Source organism: Eschrichtius robustus, chromosome 12 (assembly GCF_028021215.1).
Source record: "Eschrichtius robustus isolate mEscRob2 chromosome 12, mEscRob2.pri, whole genome shotgun sequence".
NCBI lineage: Eukaryota > Metazoa > Chordata > Mammalia > Artiodactyla > Eschrichtiidae > Eschrichtius > Eschrichtius robustus.
Window position 1 is genome coordinate 37,314,838 of NC_090835.1, and position 9,140 is coordinate 37,323,977.

General features: G+C 42.7%; 1 protein-coding gene across 4 annotated transcripts in view; it reads right to left on the reverse strand.

Moving 5' to 3' along the window:
* Window positions 1-9,140, reverse strand: part of RAD54L2 (RAD54 like 2) — an 86,662-nt gene extending 77,522 nt beyond the window's left edge. For 2 of the 4 annotated variants that reach the window (XM_068558764.1, XM_068558765.1), the window contains exon 1: window positions 8,898-9,140. The gene's annotated coding sequence lies outside the window, so the exon portion shown is untranslated. Of the gene's footprint in view, window positions 1-6,484; window positions 6,547-8,897 lie in introns of all 4 variants that reach the window. The other 2 variants (XM_068558763.1, XM_068558762.1) reach the window with 2 other exon arrangements.

A 9,140-nucleotide genomic window follows, 5' to 3' on the forward strand; every position in this document is an offset into this window, starting at 1 on the left:
TCCATAAATATCTGCTGAATGAATGGATAGATGAAGACAGAGTAAATGCAAAAAATGTTTGAGCCCCCACGTAGGTAAAGCACGGTGCTAAGCACTTCATGTGGGAATAAATGAGGTAACCTCACAACCACCCTATTAGGCGGCATTATCATTATCTCACTGCATTTCAAGATGAGAAAACAAGTTTAAAAATTGCCCAAGTTAAACAGCAGGTATCAGAGCCAGGATTAAATATCAAGTCCTCACTATTAAGGAAATGTTAATTTTTATCAGGGTAGAAAATGGCAAGGTAATGGTGTTTAAGAAATAAAATATTCTTATTAGTTAGAGACACACACTCAGTGACAAAGTCTGAGATTTAGCTTTAAAATATGCCAACAGGGCTTCCCTGGTGGCGCAGTGGTTGAGAATCTGCCTGCCAATGCAGGGGACACGGGTTCGAGCCCTGGGCTGGGAAGATCCCACATGCCGCGGAGCAACTAGGCCCGTGAGCCACAGCTGCTGAGCCTGCGCGTCTGGAGCCTGTGCTCCGCAACAAGAGAGGCCGCGACAGTGAAAGGCCCGCGCACCGCAATGAAGAGTGGCCCCCACTTGCCACAACTAGAGAAAGCCCTCCCACAGAAACAAAGACCCAACACAGCTAAAAATAAATAAATTAATTAATTAACTAAAAAAAAATATGCCAACAACAGCAAAAAAAAGGTGGGAAGGACAAATGAAAGAAAAAATTGGGGAAATATTGGTCGTTATTGAAATTGAGTGATGGGTCCATGGGGTTCATTATACTATACTCCCTGCTGTTGTATATGTTTGAAATTTTCCATAATAAAAAGTCCACTCATATGCAGCTTCCCTCCCTGCAAAGATGGTAGGGAATGGGGAATTAGTCAAAACAAGGGAGAACAAACATCAAAAAAAAAATTTTTGTCTGGGCAACAAGGAATTCACTCAGAGATAGTATTCAGGAGAAAAACAGGACCAGAAGCCAGATCACAAAGGATTAAGAGATATAGATAAAGCAAGTAGTGAGGAAATGGCAGTAAAACTGCATTTTAGATAAAAGGGATAGGAAGGCGAGGGCTAGGATGGCATGAGAGGTCAAGTTACTATGGGTCTACCTTGTATGTAGGTAAAAACAAAAAGGGGAGGGAGGGAGGATAGGAAGATGCTAGAAAGAAGATAACTGAGTAATTAATTAATTAATTGATCAATCAATCTATATATGAAACAAAAACATGAAAAGATGTTCATCACTTACATTTAAGGAAATGTAAATAAAAGTTATCCAAGCTTCAATTGTCAAAGATTAAATTTATTGACAACATTCAGTGTTAGAGAAGAAATATAAATTGATACAATCTTTCAAAAGTTATGTGATAATATCTAGTAAAATTTTAAACATGCATAACTTTTGACACAGAAATTACACTTGTAGGAATTTATCCTAAGAAGTATACAGAGTACAGAAGATACGAAGATATATTTACAAGGATGCTTGTAACTGCAGAGAAAAAGAAACATGGCTATCACCAGGGGACTAGGAAAATTGATAGAAATTAAATACGTAACTATTAAAAGATAGATATGTGTCCGAAACATGGGAAAATGCCCAAAATAAAGGCATTAAATGAAGACAGAAAGCAAATTATAGAAAAGTAGATATACTGTTATTCCATTTCTGTAAAAAGGAATTACTTTATCTCACACACATACGGAAGCACAAATACATCCATGTCAGCATACACAGTGGAAAAAAGTGTGGATAAATATAAACCAAATTCATGATAGTGGTTAACACTGAGACATGGGATTATGGGTTCCTTTCCTTACTTAAAAATGCCTCTGGGGAGGGGGAAGGGTAAACTGGAAAAAATTTTTAAAAAACAAAAAATAAAAAAATAAAATAAAATAAAAATGCCTGAATTTTACTGTGCTTATATATTACTTGCATAATCAGGAAAAAAGTCAAGGAATTTCCAAAAGCAAGAGTGATGAAAGTGTCATAATAGAAAGGAAAGGGGAAAAAATTAGTGAGCACAAGCCCTAAAGTGAAGTCACAGGTCAAGAATGAGGCAGACAGAGAGCAGGTCTAGGGCCTGAGGGAAAAACGAACCTTGCGAAACGTGCAACCAGCTGCTGTGGGAACTGGGACCCTGAGAATGCAACACAAGAGCACTCGGAGGGGCAGAGACAGCTCAACTGAAGTGAGGCAGTGGGAACTGCTGACAACCAAAGCAGCCCATTTTCCTGACTCCCCAGAAACACTGGGCAGCCTAGGGGCAGCGAAAGAAGCCAGGGGAGAGAATTCAGGGTTGGCAACTGGCAGAGTGCAAAGGTTCAAGCAGGTTCTCAGACTTGGGGAGGGCAGCACTGTAACTGTGGACCATGGCAAACCAGCATCCAAACTAAGGTGGGAGGTGGGTGAAATAGTGGAGAAGAGAAAGGTAGAGAGATAGGGTGGGGGAGACAGTGAGAGTGGATGGCACAATGAGAACAGAGAGCGTAAGCTCAATCCAGAATCACACTTGAAGGATTCTTTCCCAAACTTCGATTTTTCTTCCAATTTCTAAACATCATCACATTAGGAGGAAGATCCCAATTTGTGTCACTGGGCTTCAAGGGCAAAAACTCTCCACCTGGTTCTGGGTGTTTCTCATAACCCATAAGGGATCTGTGAGGAAGGTGGAGGCTCCATCGAGGTTCCCCCCACACCCAGCTCTTGCAGAGTTACTAGGCTGCTGTTAATAGAGCAGAAGCTCTACGCCCTGTGTGGCACTACCTTCTTTGTGTGTATCCTCTACTGGCCAGAAGCCTGGAAAAAGGAGTGACTGTCACCCCAAACTGAAGCCCTAACAATATCTCATGAGGACGTTAAAAAAGGCCCTAAACTTAGAAAACCTGGCATCAAGTCCCACCTTTTTTTCTTATTGGCTTTGTGAACTTGAAAGCAAGCCACTTCACCTCTTTGTGTTTGCTTCTTCATCTATAAAATGGGGATAACTGCCTCACAGTGTTGTTGGGAGGATGCAGTAAAGTAAAATGTACATCAAAGTGTTTTATAAAACTATAATATCATACATATGCAAGGTATACGTATACTTATCATAGCAAAGCAAACATTTTTCAATTCTACCTATATATCACTTTCATCAATGGTGCTATAAAACCATAAATGGGTGCTAGCACCTTCAATGTGCCTATGCTGGCTGAAATTGGCCATGTTTTTATTGCTTTTAACCTATATAACAATTTTCTTCACAAGATTTCAACACTGCTCACAAATTTCTTCAATTTAACAGTTGCTTGCCACATTTAAAGTGACTTATGCTTTGTCTCAGTTTTCCTTTTTATCTCATGTCAATTTTTACCTTTAACTACAGTTACTTTTCATGCTTTCCTTTTCTTCAGTCTGTTATGTTTGTCACCTACATGAAAGAACAACCGCATTAGGTAGGCTTCAGTAGAGTTCCTTACACCTGGCCAGTGGGATTCCTATGTGGTCTGATCAACCATGAAAATTAATTCAAAGTAATTTAGGTAGTATATTCTCAAGTTATTTTACCACTAAGAAGAACCAAGAGGGTGACTAAATGAACTGGCACAATTCCATTACTTCTAGGTTAACAACTCAGAACACAGAGCTTCCTAACAAAGAACTAATATATCAATTTCAGTGTTAGTACAGTATTAGGCTGAACAAAGAACTAATACAGATAATGTCATAATCACTGAGTTCAAATTCCTAAATAAAGTTTGGGCAAATGATCTTATATTCTGAATATGGCCACATTGAGCTCAGCTGGATCTTCAAAAAGTCCATCAGCTGACAAAAGTCACAACATCCTAGTGTTAAATCCATTACCCACTCCCAGGCTGGAAGTAGCTGTCTAGAGACCTTGTGGCCCAAACTGACTAGTCACTGTTCTTCACACATGAGGACAAATTGCTCAGAGCAGTAAATGGCCAATGGAAGATCTAGATAATACCCATAAAGAACTGTCACATTCTCTTCCAAGGGAACTTCTGCCAAGACCCAAAGAGAGCAAGTAATAGCTCCCCAGCATCATAACCATAAACATATGGAATAAGCAACACATTTTCACAGCAAAATCATGTATTGCTTTTAGCAACCTGGAAATACAAAGGCAGAAGCACTGCTTCAGCCAGGATCTGAGGCACCCATGAAATCAGAACCCTCATCACATCACCAGCTCCACAAGGAATGATTTCATGATATTTTACATGCAGAGGTCATTCATTTCTTCACTAAACATTTATTGAGTAGCTACTTCTGTATCAGTAATGTTTAGGTACTAGGATATAGAGTTAAACAAGACGAGGTCCTGCCCTCAAGTAGGTCACAACATAGGCACAGAAAACAGAAAAAAATACCCAAAGTTAAGAGTACAGTGATTATGAAAGAAGCTTTCACAGATTGCAATGCCATACAAAGGAAAAGGCATTCAGCTTAATCTGGGAAGAATCAAGGAAGAGTTTTAAGTGATGGTGCCTGAATTCCTAGTAAATTCAAGCCTAAGAGTCAAACAAGCACTAGAATGGGAGGAAAATTAGTAGGAGAAATAGCCTGAGAATGCTGGGACATTCAAGGAGCTCACTGTAACTGGAGCCTAAAGTGACAGAGGAATTGTGGCAGAAGAGGGACTAGAAAGGAAGATACCAAAGAGGCCAGGTCATAAAGGTCTTTGTGAGATGTTGAAGTAGAGACATATCAGGATCTAGATGTTCGTGTATTTTGAGGCCAGAGGAATATTATTTACTTTTAACTGAAGTTAAAGACCACCCCAAACGGAGGGGGAATTTCACTAAGGAAGACTGGAAGAGATTTAGGGCCAGTTATTTTGAATCATTTCTGTCTGGCTCATACTTATTTTTCTCTCTACTTCCCCCCCACCTCACAGGGAAAAAATAAAACTGAACAATTCTATAACAAAGCCTGTGAACCTTCTGTTCATCATAAACATTTCTGAACAGAGTGCTAGATTCTACCAAACTATCCCAAATTAGAGAAAGACGACAAATCTCTCCAGCATCTGGAGCCTTCCAGGCAAAAAGACCAAAGTCAGGTATCTGAGGCCAACAGAAGAAAGCTAGAGAAATATCCTGATCAGGGGCCACACAGAATATGCTGCCTGGCACATCCAGCACTCTGTCACTGGGAATGCCCACTGTTCCCAAAACAAGGACATGCCAAACAGTTACCTCCTGGCTTCTCCATGGAAATTGCCAGGAAAAAAACCTACCAGTGCCAGGAATGACCTTGGACTTTATAGTGTTGACTCCCGGCCACCAGTACTGGATAAAGACTACCTCAGGGCTTCCCTGGAGGCGCAGTGGTTGAGAATCTGCCTGCCAATGCAGGGGACACGGGTTCGAGCCCTGGTCTGGGAAGATCCCACATGCCGCGGAGCAACTGGGCCCGTGAGCCACAATTACTGAGCCTGCGCGTCTGGAGCCTGTGCTCCGCAACAAGAGAGGCCGCGATGGTGAGAGGCCCGCGCACCGCGATGAAGAGTGGTCCCCACTTGCCGCAACTAGAGAAAGCCCTCGCACAGAAACGAAGACTCAACACAGTCATAAATAAATAAATAAATAAATAAATAAATAAATAAATAAATAAATAAAAGAACGTGAATTTCTTTAAAAAAACAAAAAAAAACAAAAGACTACCTCAACAATTCTCTCACCTGTCCAGGGTGCCAACAGGTGTAGACAGAAGGCTGCCTTCCGCACCAGACAAGGAAATTGAACCTCTCATCCATGCATAGCACCCAGCCACACTCCTATTACTAATACTACTGAGAATAGTAACTCCCACATAATGATACACACCACCTACTACTAACAGCAAGCACTGACCACCCGTGAAGCACCAGGCCCTCATCTCCAGTCCTCACTACAACCTGCAGAGGTTATTTTAACCCCATTTCACAGACTGAAAAAACTAAATTAAATTAAAAAACAAGGCTCAGAGAGGTTAACAGCTTACCCAGGTCAAAAAGCAAGCAAGAGGTAGAGATGGGATGACCCCAAAGACCATGCTCTTTCCATTGTACTAGACACCTCAGAATATTTCCAAAGAAATCAAACACTCTAAGCCTTCTTTCCAAGAGTTTCTGAGGTTATCCATCTGACTAAGAGGTAGTCAAAAACATTTTTCAGCAATCAGTTTGCCTTCAAAGCAACAAAATAAAGCAGTTTTCATTTTATTTGATCAAGTGAATATTCCAGATGGAAAAATGAAAGACACTTCAAAGAATTTATTTATTATCTAAGTGTCTTGATTTTAAACCTCTTCATTTATTTTTGGCCGAAATACATACAGAGAGATAGAGAAGAGAGCAAAGGACAGAATTTCATTTAACTAGATAGGAATGGAGATTAACAATTAAGCAAAAAAGCATTCAAATATAATTTATGCAGTAATAATTAAGAGGCAAGAAATTTCAAACAGGCTGAGCCTTACCTCAATCTTATTCCTCCTGTTCTAGGAGACAGCACTCCAAGGCATCAGCAGACACTCCCAGCCTACATACAGTGAACCAGACAAAGGGAGTAAGCAACGCCTTCATGCTCCCAAAACCACAGTGAGAAGGAAAGTGTGATGGCTTCCTGGGGAACCTAAGCACATGTACAGTATTTGTAAATCATAGCTCATCAAGACACACACAGCAACAAAATGTTTACCTTGTGGTTTGTCTACAGGCATACTTAAAGTTAACAGGTGTATGTAAATAAAACAATGCAAAAACAATCCCATACCATTGTGAACTTTTCCCATGGAAATATATGAGGATAATCAATTGTCACTAGTCAAAATCAATACTTTTTAAAAACTTTATTCAGTGGTTTTACTGATTAAAAGCTTGATATGCCTGAATCACTTCTTCCTTCATAGACCTACAGCCACTTCTGAAATATGAACTATTACTATTAAAACACGAAAAACATCACCATTGTAGAGGTGCCCAACACAGTGCCTGGCATAATTCAATAGATATTGGTTTATGAAAGAATGAGTTACTTAAGATAGAAAACTTAAAAGAGAGAAAGAGACAGACAGACAGAAATAATACAGTGCAAGGGAAATATATGATTTTTTAAAGATTAAGGGGAAAAACAATCCCCAGAACCATCAGTACAACTACAAATAGTCAGAATTACCTCACATCTCACCTGAAAATTTATACTCTAATATACTCCAACGAGGCAATACAACTCCTAACACTCTAAACAAACTCTGAAAGTGCAATGATTCTGACACTTTTTTTTCATATGAGATTTGATATCTCATCTATAGACAACACACCAACTTTTGCCTGAATACTACATAGAGAGAGCTCTGGTGCACAGATGCAGGCCTCAGCTGTTTGGAGTTTGCACATTGCCTTTCAATGATACAGATGAGACACAGTTTACAGACCAGACAGACAACACTTCTAGTGAAGATAATGTCCTGGGAGAGTTAAAATGACGGTCACTAAGATTTAACAGATTTAACGTAATGACTTCACGGTAGTAGGAGAAAATGAAGTTTAGGGATATAAAGAACTTTTAACAACATAAACTGTTAAGAGTTTTCACATCCCTCTCTAGAGTTGCATACATTAAACAATGACACACAAATTAGTGAAAAGAGGTTCTTAATTTAGATTTAGAATTGGACTGAAAATCCCTAGAATTTATATATATTATACTGTCTAAGTTTGTCTATCATCATAAACAACAGCCATAGTGCTGAAAAGAAAGTATGAGTCACAATTCAAAAACAAAGGAGAAAAAAAATGAACAGAGGAAAGCTTTGGATCCAGATACCACAAAGAAATTCTTTACTTAAAACACTGTCGATGACAGCTACCATTCTGACTTGGAGTAAGAAGGAATGGTCCACACTGTCTTCTATTCAGGAACAAACTCAATTCAGCCCCCAAACGCCCCTTCCAGCACCATCTACCTCAGTGCCCAGCCACCAACACAGTCAGCCACATCCACTAGCAAGGGACAGGAATTCTAAGATCTGAGTCACCCCTCCCCCTCAGTAAGAGGTCATTCTCTATCAGGAAGCCCACTCTGCAAAGGCCCCTTGTTCATCTCACAGGCTGCTACCACCATGGCCCACAAAAAGCTAATTCTCCAACTTCAGCAGTCTACGAACCCTCCTCGATACTCTCCGATTCACAACTCCGGCTTCACCCTAACTCCAAGGTAGCCAACACTACTCACCGAGACATTCTTGTGACAAGTTCCCTACCTGAGAACCACTCAACTCCAGAATGCTGGGCCCTGGAGAATCCAGCCCTTTGCTCAACTCCCCTGTGCCCAGCTGAGCTCCTGCCTTTCCAGGAACTAATCACCGATTACCTCAGAGAAGCTAGATACTCAATACCTTTTCTCCCCAGCCAGATCCCGGTCTGCCAAGTTCACGGACCTGGGGGCGTGGAGGGGGTGGGGAGGAGGGCAGGGAGAGACGCATCTCGATTCGCCTTAGGGACCAGGCACACTGAGGCCCCTAGAATTCCAAACGCATCCTCCCCCCAATCCAACCGCTATGGGCCAGCCTCCAGGGCGTCTGCATCAGGCGTTAAGAGCGCACGCCTCTAGAGTTAAGTCTCCATGCCCCTATGACTCCCTTTCCCGGCTACAAAAATTCTAAATACCAAGCCAACAAGGCCCCGGGTGGAGGCGAAGACCCCCGCCAAGCCTCCGGCCGCTGGAGTTCCCTAGGTCGGATCCAGCGCCCCAAGGCCTGGGCCGCCGGGACCCGCTTGCTGACCCAGGCCGCTGAGCGCCAGGGGCCCGGGCCGCGTCTCCACTCGGCCCCCATTGTTGCGGGTCCCGGCGGCCCGAGCAGGGAGCCGGGGGCCGGCACCAGCACTCACCTCCCGCGCCGCGGCTCCGGGCCGCGCCGGCCCGGGCAGCGCCGAGTGGCCGAGCGTTCCTCTGCGCCCGCCTTGGCAGTGCCTGCGGCAGCGGCGGCTGAGGTGAAGGGAGGCAGCCGGCCAGGCCCGGGCGCCGCGGGCTGGCTCCGGCTGAGCGTCAGTCTTCTCCTGCGGCGGCGCTCGCAGCCTCCGCTGGCGGTCCGCGCCAGAAAACGTCCCCCTCTCGGCCCGCGCGCCCGGCCG